We start from the raw sequence: 16,344 nt of genomic DNA, 5'->3' as shown, positions 1-16,344 counted from the left end.
TATTCATTTTTTTTTCTTTTTTCCCTGGGTGGGAGTCGGTCTGTCCAGGGGGCTATGCTGATCTGTTCCAGGGGTGTCTCTGGGAGTACCACATGCCGCTTAGCTCACCTTGTGGTGTGTGTCTTCCCAAGCCATCTGGGAGCTGCTGTCTGGCAGCGGCACGGGAGCCCTCCTGGTTTCTCCATTTAACATGAAGTGGAGATGCTGTGCGCAGTCTAGAGGTGTGGAGGAGTCACAGTTTTGCCTTTTCTTGGTGGTTTTTCCTGTAAGGTGTATCTCCAGCGTCTCTCCAAGATTTTGCTTTAGGAGGCACACTTTCTGCTTCCTCCCTCTAGCCGCCATCTTGGAATCTTCTTGACTTCTGTTTTTGCTCTACATTTTCTATAATGTTGTTCTCTCTGTTTCTCTAAATTTCTGCCAAAACTACAGTTTTGATTTTAAGAGTTTTTGTAGACTATTGTTGGCATTCAACCAGTTGTGCTTTGTTTGCTTTTTTTGTTTTTTAATATTACATAGGTATTTGGGGATTAAATAGATAGTGATTTCTGCTTCCAATTAGCTTATGATGGTCTGTCAGTGAAGGAATTATCATGGTGTATGTAGTACGAGTTAAGAACACATCATAAAGTAGACATGGACTTTTGGGAGGGGAGGGTTGTACATGCTAACAGGACATGCATGAAGGAAGATGTAAGGAAGCCTTTTTGGAGGCAGTAGGAATTTAGAGTTGCTCTGAAAGATGAATTTGGTCATGAAGAGATAGGGGAGACACCTCAGTGAAATGACACTAAAGATATTCATGTCATACTTTCATAATATCTGCTTTTATGTTTCAGTATATCTAAAATAAGAATTATACTTGAGTAGTATCAAAAATATCTATGGATCTAAAAAGGATAAAGATCAGTCACTTTGTGCTTCAAGTCCTCTCTCCACTCTACCCCACCCCACAGCCCATCACGATACAGCTCTTGCCACAATCCCATTTGTACTCCTCTCTTTGGGGTTCCAGTTTGTGTGAGTAGCCTGTGGTAGGAAGGACTGCTGTCTCTGTCCTCTTCACAGACTGTTAATTCTGTTTTTGCTTTGTTTTGTTTTTGCCTAAATACTCTCACCACACAACACTGCCTTCCTCTACCAAATTGCAGGGGGGTGGGGGGTCATGAGGTCTTAGGCTCCAATTTCCTGAATTATCTGTGGGTAAGAAAGTAGAAGACAAAACAAAACTAGCCTTTATTTAAATATGTCTCCCTAACATTTGCCCCTTTTCCCTCCACCTCATGTTTTCTTCATTAATTTGGTCTAAGAACAACAGTATCCCACCATGTCTCTTGAATTGATTTTAGTGCCACACATTTCTTTAAAGATGTCACATTGCATGGGACCAGTCAGTGGTCAGTGTAATTTGTTTAGTGGAACCCTAGACAAATAGCTTTTTATGGGCCTCCACACTCATTCTGATCCTTTGGCTCCTGCTGTCTTGGAAGCTTAGGCATTGAGGACAGGGTCAAAGAGTTGAAACTATGTTGAAAAAATTGTCTGCCAAAAGTCAGTGTTGAAGTTTAAAACTAAATCATTTCTTAAGTTCAAAAAATATTAACATGCATTGTTGAAGACATTTGAGTCCAGTGGGGGATCAAGTATATGGGAAATTGCATTTATTAAAGTTACTTGTTTTTGGTAGACCATAATAAAAAGTATATGAAACCAGAAAGAAAAGTATCTTGGTTCCCTCCCAGAATTTGGACCTACGTTGTAACAAAACAAAATAAAAAGAGTTGAACTAAATTATAATGTTGACGTGATGAAAATGGGTGGAAAGAAAAAAGATGCATCAGTTACTAGAAACTTTAAGAGGGAAATCATAAATTAATATAAGACTGGTGGCGGTCCTGACTGACCTATTGAGGTCCCTTCAAAAAGACTTTGATCCTTCAGTTAGACACCTTTAAGACCTACTAATAGTATTATTAAGACGCAAAGCCTAAATACCTCATATGGGTTACAAAAACATTCAGAAAAATGGGAAGTATATTTTTAATTAAATATTTTTGTACTTATATTTACAGACTTTTCTTCACATCTTTCTGATTTCTTTAAGAAAAAAAAAAATCTCATGTTGGCAACTTGAGCTCTTAAAAGAAGGCAATTCCTCTAAACTTGGAGGAACTTTCTAGTTTGAATAGCTACAATGAGTTTAAGTTACCCTACTGCAGTTTTTAAACAGAATAACTTTGTAATTAATGAGACTGACTATATCTCATTTTTGAAAGATGGTTATATCAAAAGTGAGTTAAGATATGGTAATACTTTACAGCAGTAAGTAGTATCTCTTGAAGACACATGACATTTCAGACAACAGCTTTATTGTTAGTTCCACACACCTGCCTGGATCCTATTTGCTTCCTTCAACATCTCTTCAAATTTAGAAAAAAAAAGTACTGTATGTAAATAAATATGCTTTTATTTAACCATTGCTTAGTGAAAACAAGAAGATGCAAGCATAGCCATCTTATAGATACAGACAAAAAGGATTCTATTTTCTTTAAATTCTTTAGTCATAGCCAGTGTTCATGCCCTGTTTTCCATCCATTCACATTATTGGTCAGATAAACTTACTGTTATGCATTTGAATTTCTCCTACCTGTATTTCCTGAGAGTCCCTAAGAATTGGCTGCTCTTTAAAAGTCACAACTTGGTCATGCTGGTGTGCTCTTCTGTTACACACAGTCAGAAGTTCATAGACGTCATCAGTAATGATTCCAGGAGGGGCAAAAACCATCTACTACTTCCAGAGCTGTTTTTGAGTTGCTTTTGAACTTTATACTTTTTATGCAAAGCTCTGCTGACTCATATGCTGGCTACAAATAATGGTCTGCCTTCTGAGTCATTTCCAGGAGAGAGTACATTTCTGTTGTTTTCCAGCAGCCAGTGCCTTTTTGAGATGTAGATGGGGATTGGGGAATTTCATTTATTTGATCACCTGTGTTAATGCGAGAAGGGAACACCACTTTGGCACAAGCATTTACATTGGGATGGTTCAAAAACAAATTCTTCAGTAACTTTAATTACTAGTTAATGTGCATTTTAGAAAGAAAAGTTACTTCATACTTACCTACTTACCAGCAATATTAGGGAGTTATCAAAGACAGCCTTCTAATGCCATTGTCCTGGGATCAGCAATATTTTTTAAGATACAGAATGATAATGTGGTTTTCTGTACTTTTATTGATTTTTATTCTGTATTACTTCTTTAAAATTGAGTTACCTCTGTATTTATTCTTATCAAAAATCAGTAAAATTTTATTTTCTCTAAAGAGAAAATAACTATTTTATCAACTGTTTATCAGTCCTATTCCTTTTTTTGGTAATTCTTTGACAGTTGATGTATATATGATTATTCATTCTTCTGCCCATTCCTTTGTTCTTTATTGTCTTCAAGTCAAAATATTCCAGGTAGTATAGAACATCCTAAATATTGGAGGCTTTTTTCACCATTGTGACTATCTGCCAGATTTTCTAGATATCATATAAATAGTTAATTTACTGATTTACTGAATCTTTGTCCTGTAGCTCAATTCTGTTTTTTCTTTTTGTTCCCTGGAGTACACACACACTAGTTTCTTTACGTAAATAAATAGAAAACGCTAATGTGAAGAATAGTTCAGTTATAACCTAAATCTGTGGGGGATTTCTACTGAATTTTCAAAGAGACTGCTCAGCTTATATCTAATAATTTGTGTAAAAGTTAAAAAGTGATTCTCTGAAGTCAACTTAATTACAATAGTTTCTGTTTGAACATGAAAGGATCAAAATTCTTAAATATCTGGTTTTAACCTTAAAATGAGGTTTTTTTTTTTCCTTACTTGCATTGAGCTGAGAAGTTATCTTAGCTTTCTTGTCTATGTGAATTTTGTTTATTATGTTAAGTGTAGTTGAGAATCCACTATGTGCAAAGTTGTATGTTAGGCCTGCTGTACAACTTACAAAGATGATTGAGAAATTTCTGTCCTTTAAGAAGATCAAATCACACTCAGTGTTCAGAACATTTGATTGCCTTCAGTCACCTTTTGTCACCTTTTATCACCAATGACTTCGGTATTTGCAACAAAATGCATCAGATATAAATGACATATTTTGTATTTTAAAAGCACTTGTAAAAATTAATTAAAATGAATAAACCTAAGGCAATAAAATATTTTATATTTTTATGTTTAATTGATATCCAGATTTATACATACTTATAGGACACAATGTGTTATTTCAATACATATATACCATCTGTAATGATCAAATCAACAATTGGCTTATTTGCATCTCATACATTTATCATTTCTTTGTGTTGGGAAAATTCAAAATCCTCTCTATTAGCTATGTTGAAATATTCAATTAATTGTTGTCAAACATAGTTATCCTATTGTGCTATAGAACTATGCTATCGTGTAAAATGTTAGAAGTTACTTCTTCTAATTGCACCCTTATATCTTTGACCATCTTCTCTCCATCTCCACCCCTGGTCTCCTCAAGATCAGCTTTTAACTTCCACATATAAATGAGAACATGTGATCTGTGTCTTTCTGTGCCTGACTTGAAATATGTATAATTTTGACTTCAATTAATTGTACAAATTTCATTTGACGAAACTCAAATATTTTAGAAGTTGAGTATTCTTTCCTCCCTTTTTTTCTTAGCTCTCTACCTCCCATCAGTGTCTAAATTCATTTTAATTGTTTATAAGCAATATCTGTACTTAGCAGCTTGCAAAGTAGGCTTTCTTCGAAAATGCCATGCCTTTGGCTATTGTTGAGTAATTACCTTATGTAGCCCCCACGTTGTGATGAATAGATAATGATTATTTAGCTCAACTGAAATGTGTAGATACTTAAAATATGAATTTGGTGCTTATTTTTTCTAGGGATGGCAGTCTAGGTTAATTGATATTTTCTACATTGTCTTCTAGTTCTGCTGTGTATGTTGAAGAGTCTGTTGTCAGTCTAATTGTTCTTTAAAGGGTAATCTGTTTTGCTCAGACTACTGTTTGTCTTTATCTTTAGTTTTTAGCCGTTTATTATGATTTATGTTGGTGTCATTTTTCCCCCGTATCCTCCTTGGGATTTGCAGAGTTTCTCAAATGTGCACTTAACATCGTTGGTTAGTTTTGGAAATCTCTGAGCCATTATCTCTAAAGATACTGCATTTGTCTTCCTTGACTGGGCTGAAATACCCTTAGATGTAGGGAACACATATCTTTTTCTTCCACAATTTCAGACTGCAGGTGTAGATAACCAGTTAGGATAAACTCTTATCTTGAGATATTTTGTTTTTTTTAACACAGTAAATTTAATCAGATGAATTCAGCTCACAGATATAATTGTGTGAGGATAACTTGTAGAATTAGTCATTTTTATGTTCATCCATAATTTTTTAAAGTTCAAAATTTATGGTTCTTTTACTTATTACCTTTTATCAGTAATCCATTATGGGACTATATTAAACATGGTGTACTAAAAGTAATAGCTCAAAACACTACAAAAATATCTAAACCAAATTCCCTAGCAGTGTTCATCTGCTTGTTAACATAGTGTAACTGTGTTGGTGGCTGCTTTTTACCACTTGAAATACATATCTGGGTTCCCCAAATTTTGTCTTAAAGGCAAGAAAATTTGAAACTTAGGAAAATATTATTAAAAAATAAGAAGAAATTGGAGCATTTGCCTTTAATAGTCTGAAATTAAAATACCTTCACTCATCTGGGTTGGGAAAACACTGAAGGTTTCTTGCAGCTGTGTGATTTTTGGAATATGGAACAAAATATTCCAGTGATGTGAGGGTTAGACAGTCTGTCAGTTCTTTTCATTCACCCTAAGTGTTCCAGCTGGGCAATAGTAGCAGGAAAGCTTTGTGAGGGTGACTGTGCTTCTCAGGGTATGTGGAGAACTGAGAATACTTCCCTCCCCCTTGGTCTACTCTCTTCCCACACATTATTCTTGTTATTTTTTTCTTGTTGTTTTATAAGTCTTTTGTTTTGGAATAATTCCTGGATTTACAGAAAAGTAGTAAAAATAGTCTGGAAAGATCCTGTGTATCCTTCACCCATTTTCTTGTAATGTTAACATCTCTCAGTACATTTGTCAAAACTAAGACACGAACACTGAGTAAAACTATTAACTGATCTCCTCTAGGGTTCATGTAGAGTCTGCCAATTTTTCTACTAAAGTCTTTTTTTCTATTCCAGGATTCCATCCAGAATACCACATTACATTCAGTCATCATGTCTTATTAGTCTCTACTGGTCTATGACAGTTTCTCATTCTTTTTTTATTTCCCATGACCTTGACAGTCTTGGAGTACTGGCCAAGTATTTTATAAAATGTCCCTCTGTTTGGCTTTGTACATTGTTTTTCCCATGACTAGAGTTGGGAGAAAGGAGATCTTCCTTGCCTATAGTAGGGAAATCTGAACTCTTCTGTAAGAAACATTACGGACATACTGCTTTGACCCTACTTGGGTTGAACTAGAACTGTTCACTGAAGTTAATTCTTTCTTTCTCTTCTGTGGCAAAACATGGTGTGCATGTTCCATGAAATAACAAACTTTAAAGATGTCAGTGACTAGCTTGAATATATTTTTCCCCACTGGCTATAGAATTCAAATTGCAGATGTTAGATGAGTAAAATATTCCTTAATCTTTCATGATAAAAGTAATGAAAATGAACAACTTGTATAAAGATTAGACTAGAAATTCAGGAACATTTACTATCTTTAAGAAGATATTTTTAGGACACCTTGAATGTATCCAGATACTTGTTTTGATCTACTTCTAGCTCCATAACTTTTTTGCATTTGTCTTTTTTTGTTGTTGTTGTTTTACTCAGGTTTGAGGGATTTAGTATCTAACTCTACTACCTGCCTTGCAACCTGCTGGTAACGTAAGGCATGGCTAATTCAATCTGAGTAGATCTAACTGGGTTATTGAGAGTGTTCTTATATTGACTACATAGGGTATATCAGAATAGCAGAAATTTCTTAAAGCTACATTTAAACTGGATGTTGTGGAACAAACTGATAATCCCAGCACTCAGGAGGCTTGAGGCAAGAGGATCAAGAGTCCGAGGCCAGGCTAGGCTACTTAGTGAATTCCAGGCCAGCCTGACCTACACAGTGAGACACTGTCTCAAAGCAATGAGAAAGGTGTATCTAAGAAATTATGTTTTGTAATAAACTATTTTGATTTTCCATTTCTAATGGTAAGTTGTTGAAGGATGGTGATAATTATTTATATCCCTATAGAATATTTCCATGAGTGGGATTATCTATTTATTCTTTAAAAACTTAAAGAAATCAGTTCAGTTTGTAGTGCTATTAATTTAACTTCATTAAAGTATAATTTATATAGAATAAAATATGCGTGCATCATACACTTGTTGGGTTCTGATATGTGTAATCAGAACCCCCATAATTGCTACCCCAATCATGGTAGAGAGCATTTTCCGAGCATTTCCTCCTTTTCCTTAAAGTCACTCCTCCCTACCGCCACCTCCCATAATAATATGATTGCTGCAACTATTCTGACATTGTAGGTTAGTTTTAGAAAAAAGTATTTATTTTATGGTGGTCACATATTTTTTTCTCTATCTGCCTTCATGATTTTCTATTTGCTTCTCAACAGTTTGTCTATGATATGTAGACACTGAGATTGGGGAGTATTTACTCAGTTGGGGTTATCTGGATTCATAGACCTGTTTGATATCTTTCATTATTTTTGGAAAAATTTTAGTCAATTCCTCTTTAATTTTTTTCCCCATTATCTCTCTATTTCCAGACTTCAGTTATATGTATGTTAGACCATTTGTTAATGTCCTTCGACTTTTGGATGATCTCTTCCCTCTTCCCACACTTTACTCACTGTGTTTCGCTTAAGTAAATTTTATTGACTTTTCTTCAAGTTCATTCATATGTCCTTAGCTATACCAGGAACTAAAGAGCCCAGCAAAGGACCCTTCTTCACCTGTGATGTTGTCACAGTATTTTAATTTTAAATTTTAAAATTAAATTTTAAATTTTCAGTATTTTTGTAGTTCCTGTTTCTATGCTGAAATTTCCTGTTTTCTTATAATGTTTATCTTTTTTGCTAGATTCTTTAACACTTTAATCTTGGTTATATTCAAGTCCTTTTCTGATATTTCCAAAAATCATTCCTGAGTCTGCTTCTATTATTTCTTTGTCTCTTAACAGTGAGTGACTTGAGGCAGGGTCTTTTGTTTAGTGTATCAGCCTTATAATTTTTGATTGAATGTCAGAATTTGAGTAGGTAAGCAGTATTTATACCTCAAAAGGGACGTGCCTGTTTTCCCATTAGGCTGGAAATGTGAGTTAGTCTAGTCAGGAGCTGAGCTTGCATTTGAGTTTTTCTATCTTCAGCAGACTACAGGCTTCGCACTCCCCTAGTACTGGGCTGTCACTATCTAGTGTTTAGTGGGCTAAACACAGTGGGCTGCTGTGCTGAGTATTACTGCTTCACTATCAGCTTTCAGCTGCCTCAGAACACTGGTGTATGTCTCCACACTCTTGCTCTTCCCCTACAGAAGACTGATGTTGCTTAGCACTCTGGGCTATTCTTTTAGGATGGAGGCAGGGTGTGGTTCTGTTCTGACTCAGCCTGTTTTAGGAAAGATGTTCAGCTGGATTTGTGGGGGGTTTCAAGAATCAGGAGTTCCCTTCCCTGTAACAGCCAAATGCTGCTTCTCACCTACAACTGACGTTGGGCAGAGGTTTCCTTCCCCTCTCCCAGCAGCAGAATCCTACTTGGTATTGACATAGGAGCTTAGGTCCAAAACTGTTTTGTAAGTTTTTCTTTCATCATTCACCCTATTACATTTTGTTCTTTCTGGTAACTGTAGACACTTGCTTCCCTTCTTGCAACTGGTTAAGCCTCTTGCTTCATTAGCATGAATAGCAGGGGCAGGGGAAGTAGGTGGTACTCTGAACCTGTCTCCTGCAGATACTTTCTGCCCCTACCTTTCCTATGACTGCTGATCACTTCCTTGAAGCTTTGTGGACTAGAGAATTGTCCTTCCACTCCAGGGGAACAGATGCATGTAGTCTGCCTAGTTCCTCTTGCCTGCAGATCGTCCTATGATGATGATCCTTTTCCAGGCTCCACATATGCCTATACTTATACTAAAATACTTAATGTTTTAGGTTTTGCTTTTTGGACAAAAGTAACATGTAGGAGGTTTTGGTTTGGTTTGGGGTTTTTTTTTGGCAGTATTGAAGTTTTAACTCAGGGCTTTGCACATGCGAGGCAGGAGCTCTACCACTTGAACCACACCTCCAGCCCTATTTTTTTAAAACAAATCTTTTTCTTTTTTTAACCATCATTTTTATTCTTAAGCTTGGAAATTATCAGATTGATAGCCTTATTTTCATTCTTCCTTAGATGGTGTCTCAAGAACCACTTACCATAGGCAAATGATATATATTAGAATCTTTATGTATGTAATGATGCTATACTAAGCATTATTATAGTGCAGTCGTAAGATACGTGTGAATGAAAGCTCTCTCATCATGAAAAAAAGTTCATCTTTTTCTAACAGGTTGACTATAATGTTAATGAATTTTTCTAGCATTTAATATTTTTTATATTTCCTAGTATTCAGATTTCTTTTTTGAAAATATACATGTAATTGCAAGTATAGAAAAGTGGTGTCTCTTTTGGAAGAAGAATTTGCTATAACAAAAATCAAGGCTAACTTAACTCACATAACCAAGTAAAGACATGAACGGAACACATTCTAAATTAGATATTTTGACCCCAAATTTTATTTATTGAAATAAACCTGTATTTAAAACAGACATGGAATTGTTCAAGATTGAAAGTTGCTAGCAGTTAGGTAAAACATAATTTTACTTTTGGGGTTGTTTTGACTTTTTAAACAAGGACATTTATCAAAAAAAATGCCTTTATATCTCAGTAATGTATCCTCTGTATAGATATGAACTGAAAATCCTTTCAGGGTTTATGATTAACATTGCCACTGAGAAATCCTGTATCTGTTTAGTAACCGTGCTTTGGAGATGGCCACATTGGAAAGACATACAGTAGCAAATATGCACTGTCACATATAGTAAGCTTTTAGAAAGATTTTTGTTTTGTAGTGCTCAGAATCGAACCCAGAGCTTTGCACATTCTAGGCAAATCCACTGATCTACATCCCTAACCCTAGAAAGAGGAAATTTAAAGAAACTGAAGTGGAGAATGAAGATGAGACCATCTCTGTTAGAAGGAGGAAGTAATCAAGAACTTGACTTTTTTTTTTTATCACTTGGCTATTATATATTCCGTATGAAAATCGTATTATACGATCTTTGGAAATTCTAATATTACCTAATGTTATCATCACCATTGTGATACATGGAATATGTGCACAGACATCACCTACATGGCATCCTAGCCCACAAGATCTTAAGATATAACAAGACAACTTTGGCAGCCATCTGAGTACATGGCTTATAGCCAAAGAAAAAACATGCACGTGGTTTCTGGGAAAAGGGACAAATTGCATGGGTAGCAGACTATACTGAAAAGAGCTCTGTAGATTTTGGTAAAGTGAACATTTTTTCTTAGACTGGAAAGCCAAGAGTTGCAATACCAGATGATGCCCTTTACTGGTTCATCCTTAGAATTTATGTTTTCACAAGAATTGACTGAAACTATGCCCATCTTCTCTTGCATGCACATTTTATTCTCTCCATTTTAACTGAGAACGTCCCTACTCATCCCTGCCTTTCTTTATATAAACTTCTGTCTTTCACCTGTGATTTTTCCCTAGAATGGAAGCACCAAAATGTTTCTTCAAAAAAGGGAATTTACTACCTGAGGTATATGTGTAATTTGTATGATAAAGTTTTCTAAAGACATTGCATTTTAAAGATGTATAAAAGTATGGAACAGAGTGTTTAAGAAGAGATTATACATGTTCTACAGACTAAACTATCCCCTCCCAGCCAACTCTGAGGACCACAGCTGCTGGGACTGGTAGAAGCACTTGAGCCATTTACATTGTTTAAGAAAAGTAAGAAATATCAGCCTTCATTGGCTGCCTTTCTGGTTTGTTTTAATTATCCTATTAAACTTTTCTCACCGTGTCAGCTTATAAATGGTAGATTCTCTGAATTGTATAAAATTGTTCAATGTTTTTTTGGACTTTTCCCTCTAAGCAATACCAACAAACCAGAAGTGAAAAAATTTTATATACTATTCAGATTTCCTTTAACTGATACTTTCAGTTTAATTGAAAACTTTTTTTCTAGATGGGGTCTTGCTATGTAGCCTTGGCTGGCCTGAAATTTGCAGTCCTCCAGCTTCAACCTCTCGAGTGCTGGGATCATAGGGATGTGCCACTATGCCAAACTAATCCATAATTTTAACCAGCTTTTTCCAGCTTTGTTTTCAACTTTGTTTGAAAATATTGACATATTATAAAGAATGTTTTAACAGAAACTCTATTAAAGACCTAAGTACTAGCAAAGATCATTTACCTTTCTAAAGCAACTGAATAGTGAACTGACAGTAGTACAAGTTTTTATTCCGTTTTTCTTCATTTTTGATATTTTTTTGTTTAAAAACACCTTTTTCTTTTCCTATATAATTTTAGAAAACTTATAAGAACTTTAGTGGTAAGTTCAACACAGTTATTTATTTTAATGAATTGAGTACTAGGGTACATACATACTTAGAAAATGACCAGAGAACCATAACTAATATTTGAAGTTCCTATTTATAGTGCAGTTACTGTTATAATATGTGGACTAGTTTCGATGTAAATACTTAGTGGTATCTCATAGAATTGAATTCATGCACAAGACTATAAAAACTAACTTATTTATTGCATGAGTTCTCCATTTTCAACAAGTTTTCACTGCAGATAAGTTTAGTCACATAGATTATGTTCCTTTGCTCTTTATAGCACTCATGACATAGTTTTCAGTAACTTTGTTTAAAATTTTAATTTTAAAATTGTGTTTTAAAATTTAAAACACAATTCATGTGTTTTAAATTTTAAGGAAAATACTTAGAAGTATATATCCCAAGATAGGTACCACAGTAAGATACAGACTTTTATTATTTCTATTCTAAATATTATAAATGGCTTCCATCTATTTCATTGTGGGTTAAAATATATTCATGAGTGTTTTTCTTTGTCATGCTATGAATTTTCTGCTTAAAAATGAACTGCCACAGGATGAAGTAGTTCACACCTGTAATCCCAGAATTTAGGAGACTGAGGCAGGAGGTTTAGAAATTCGAGGCCAGCCTGCCCCTATCTCAAAAAAAAAGCAAGCTACACTAAATTTAAAATGCTATATAAGTAAACAGAAGTAGATGAGTGATAAAGTGTATTTAGAAATTAACAATTAGCCTCTTTAAGTGTTTCTATGACATCTTTGGCTGTTATTATTAAAAAAAAGTTTCCCAAGTATACTTTTATGATTAAAATAAGTGTGTGTGTGTGTGTGTGTGTGTGTGTGTGTGTGAAATATGCTGTCCTGCGCCACTTCTCATGTTATCCTGTTCAGATACATCTTTCATAAAGAACATGAACTCTCTAAGACTTCTGAGATCTCCTTTACATAGACATTCTCATCTACTTTTAAAATACTGTAAATTACACTTAAGCTCTGTACTTTCCACTCCCCTAAACTTCTTAATTAAAATTTATTCAAAAATTTGTGCAAAAAACAGCCATAATATATCACAATGCAGCCAACTTTTAAAGAATTTATTAATTACTTATACTTTTTAGTAACAATGTTCTAAAACATTTTCTGACATTTTAAAATACAATTACCTAAAAAGACATTAAAGCATTCTGTCCATGTCTTTTCTTCTTATATACTTTAGATTACATTTCTGACAGTTCTGCTGGGAAAGCAGAGGGTTGGGAAAAATGCTGACAGTTTGCTGTACTTTTGCCAGAGTACACCTAATTCCTTAGAGACTGGAGGTTGGTTTTATAGTCAGTATAAAAATATGACTACTCTTCACTACTGTAAGGTACTGCCAAATTAAGACCACACCACGTGTGGAAAGGAAAGATTTATTAAGATCTAGACTGCATGACTGCCCCACCCCACCCCACCCCACCCCCAAGGTCAGGAAGCAGCAACTTGGGTGAATTGAGTAGTGGGCTTTATAGGAGGGGCCAAGCCATGGGGGAGGGAGAGAGTCTCTGGTCTCTGATTATCTGCAATCACCAGATGGAACATGTTGACATGCCTGGCTAGTTGAGTAACTGGAAGTTCCTAAGTTGTTTGGCAAGCCCAGAAACAATCAGGCAGGGAGAAACAAGTGGTAATAAATCAGGGGGTCTGGTTTTAAGGTGTAGCCTCGGGTCCTTCCACGGGCCCCAAGAATGCAAGGGACCTAACAAATACAGTGTCTAGGAGTTTACTTGGTGAAACTTTTTTCTTTTGGTCATACTGAGGTTCGAACTCATAACTTCATGCTTGTTAGGCAGGTTCTCTACCATTTGAGCTATGCATCCAGACTTACTTGGTGAAATGTCTTTTTATCCTACATATCTAAATGAGACAAGCAACGGGACGGAGTCTGAATTTGTGTGATCTAGGTGAAAGTTACTTTGCTTTAAACTCCTCATTTTATAACATTCTGAGGATTATAGATCCATCCTAAACTCCTTAACTTAAAGTCAGTCTTTCTTGATCTATGGAAGGGTTTAACAGGAATCTCTGGCTTCCTTAAGGCAAAGCTGCCCGCCAGCTCCCTGGTCCCCGTCCGATCTCTCCCCCAGGTCCCAGTGAGCCGCTCGTCCCTTTCCCTAGCCGGATTCCCGGGGTCGAGCACTGCCCACCTGTGGGAGTCCTGCCCGGGTGCGCGCCGGGGAACCTGTGGCGCCGCGGGGCTCGCAGCCGCGCGCCCCTGCAGCCCCTCTACGCGCTGTGGGGCCTGGGGACCGAGCCCCGGGTGGCTTTGAAAGGCCTGTGTGTTCGCTGCCGCCTTCTAAGCCTCTGGAGTGCTGGATTACAAAGACACACAACCACACCTGGCTTAGAAGTACTGTCTCTCCCTGCTCCTCCATGCTGCAGAAGTTGGGGACAAGGTGAAGCAGTACCTGGAAAAAGGTGTTTTGGTTCCAGATCAAGTGATCACATGCCTAATGATGTCAGAACTGGAGAACGGGAGCGGCCAACACTGGCTACTAGATGGTTTTCCGAGGACATTAGTACAGGCTGAACCCCTGGATAAAATCTGTGATGTGGATCTAATGGTCAGTTTGAACATTCCATTTGAAACCCTTAAAGATCGACTCAGCCGACGCTGGATTCACCCTCCTAGCGGAAGGGTCTATAACCTGGACTTCAACCCACCTCATGTACATGGGATTGATGATGTCACTGGCGAGCCATTAGTCCAAAAGGAAGACGATAAGCCTGAAGCAGTTGCTGCCAGGCTAAGGCGATACAAAGACACAGCGAAGCCAGTCGTCGAACTCTACAAGAGCCGAGGAGTGCTTCACCAATTTTCTGGGACGGAGACTAACAAAATCTGGCCTTATGTCTACACACTTTTCTCAAACAAGATCACACCAATTCAGTCCAAAGAAGCATACTGAGCCTGCCCAGTGGAAGAACCAGGAGGACGTGGTCATTCCCTTATGTGTGTGTGTCTTTGTGTGTGTGTGTGTGTGTGTGTGTGTGTGTGTGTGTGTGTGTGGTATTGCTGCCATGTCCAAATTAGAAGCTAGCGGAGATAGCCTGCAGCTTTCCCAGTAATGGTGACAATGGTAGGAAAACTAGCAAGCAGAAAGAGTTCACGAAGAGGCCCTCCTCTGCCTTTGAAAAAAGGTGTCTTTGAACATGTAAAGCCCTTCACAAGGAAACAAGTACAGATTGGATTTCGAGCAGTGTCTAAGCTGCTCGAGCTGGTATTTGACAGCCACGATGTTGCTGTGGTCTTTTTGCACGTGACAGTGGTGATCTCTGGTCTTCCCACCTCCAAAGGCTGTTGAACCACATCACTAGGAAGGCTGAGTATGATCGCTAAGGGCTCTAGCCCCAGCTTTGTCCCAGTTCTTTGCTGTGTGCTCCTGTGGTAACTATTGAACTGAAGCCAATTGCACTCAGTGGTTGCTTCTCCCTTGAGTGACTACCATGCCCACAACTCATTTTTTCTGGTAGGAATAATGACCTTTCTGCGTCCACGCTCTGCACTCCCCCTTTCAGCCATTCTGGCTTCTACTGGCTGTATTTTCTTACATCTGTTTCCTTTCTTCCCAGGCTGTCAAATAATATAGGCAGTTACTACATTTATCCCTCCCAAATTCCTCTTTCTATGAACTGAGAGCTAGGGGATTGTATTGAATCTCTTCATACACTGGGAACTGAGCCATGCAGAAGGTCTAGCTTTAAACAGCTCTTTTGGGGGCTCACTCTTTGTATCTCTCAAAGTCTTTGAGAATCCTCAAGAACTATGGGAAATACTAATAGAAATGCTGAAGGATCATATCTTCTGTACAGAAATAGTAATGAAGCCATATGGAATTACTGAATTAATTGAATAGTTAAGTTTTTCACTCAAGATGAAATGAAATGAATTTTGAACATGCTGCTGGATGGTGTTGCCAACAGCGTTTTTCTTCCATGTGGGACCCAAGCAGATAAGATTAAAGGGAGTGGGTTGAGGATGTACTACATGTACTTAGATTGAATGTGACAGCTTATGATTATGGGAAAACAAGCCCCTTCCCCATTCCAAAGATGTAGGCTGTGGGGTGACCATAAAGTCTAGCATAAAGATACTAGTATTTTATCATTGATTATACCAATAAGCCATTTGGTGAAAGATTTTACTGGTTTTTAGACTTGGTGGCCACCTTGTATAATTCTTGCTATCGTGGGAGGAATGATGAAAGTTATTCCTGCTGTTTTAAATGTTTGTAGCCCCCATTCCTGTATCATCCTGTCCCCAGGGAACATCGTCACTATTCCTGGAAGTGACTTCTATCTAATTTTTCATATTGGTGAAGGGGGTAAAAATAATAACTTTGTTTCAGCCTTTTAATGGTATTGAAACACATCATTTACTTTCTGAAGGGGTCCCCATGAATCCCAGCCACTTCACTGCCGTACATATATATTCTATATGCTAACAAGTCTGTCTTCGTTATAATACTGCCCTAACTCTTGCTGGTTTTTCTTCTTCCTTTGTCCCTTCAGGTGACTTTCCTGTTTACCGTCTTAGTGGAAATGCAGACCAGTGTTCTCCCCATCTCCTCAGTCACAGAGAACTTGTTAGGTTTTTGTGATGAAAATGCCCAGTTC

At 37.1% G+C, this 16,344-nt stretch overlaps 1 protein-coding gene and 1 pseudogene across 4 annotated transcripts in view; both read left to right on the top strand.

Annotated features, from left to right (window-relative positions):
* Positions 1-16,344, top strand: part of Nt5dc1 (5'-nucleotidase domain containing 1) — a 141,505-nt gene that overhangs the window by 52,209 nt on the left and 72,952 nt on the right. The gene's annotated exons all lie outside the window — the stretch shown is intronic.
* Positions 14,075-14,956, top strand: LOC109694213 (adenylate kinase 4, mitochondrial pseudogene; annotated as a pseudogene).

Source organism: Castor canadensis, chromosome 1 (assembly GCF_047511655.1).
Source record: "Castor canadensis chromosome 1, mCasCan1.hap1v2, whole genome shotgun sequence".
NCBI classification, from domain to species: domain Eukaryota; kingdom Metazoa; phylum Chordata; class Mammalia; order Rodentia; family Castoridae; genus Castor; species Castor canadensis.
This window is presented reverse-complemented; position numbering and strand designations above follow the sequence as displayed.